Source organism: Cariama cristata, unplaced genomic scaffold, assembly GCF_000690535.1.
Source record: "Cariama cristata isolate BGI_N322 unplaced genomic scaffold, ASM69053v1 scaffold27269, whole genome shotgun sequence".
NCBI classification, from domain to species: Eukaryota; Metazoa; Chordata; class Aves; order Cariamiformes; family Cariamidae; genus Cariama; species Cariama cristata.
The window spans coordinates 3,513-4,022 of NW_009637878.1; positions in this window are offsets into that span (position 1 = coordinate 3,513).

Consider the following 510-nt stretch of genomic DNA (forward strand, 5'->3'; position numbering starts at 1 on the left):
AGGAGGGGTAAGGAAGAGAGGCGGCGGTCAGCAGCCGGGAAGCTTTTTTTTTTTGCACATACAAACCCCATGGATGTCTCCAAGCTGGCCAAAATACTGCCCCACCCCTCCCAAAAATAAACCTCCCCCTAAATGATGCCCTCGGCCAGTTTCCATCTTTTCCCCGGCACTTGCCTCATCCCTGCCTTTGGTTTGGGGAAAAAAAAAAAAAAAAAGGAAAATTTGGCTTCGGATGCCAGCGAGGATACGCTGGGGGTGGGGAGAGAGAGACCTCCCCAGGCCAGAGGGAAAGGAAATTCCTCTTTTGCTATAAAGCTTCTGTTTTGACCAAGAAACTGCCTTTTTTTTGTCCCTCTGCGCTGCAGAAGAAACGTTTGGGAAGTTTCTGCAGCGCCGAGGGGTGAAATCCCCCCTAAAACCTTCCCAGACTTCGCTGCAAAGGCTTTGGGATCGCAGGCTGAGGTTTGGGGCTCCCGTTCCTGGTGGAGAGGACCCCCGAGCTTCCCCCGA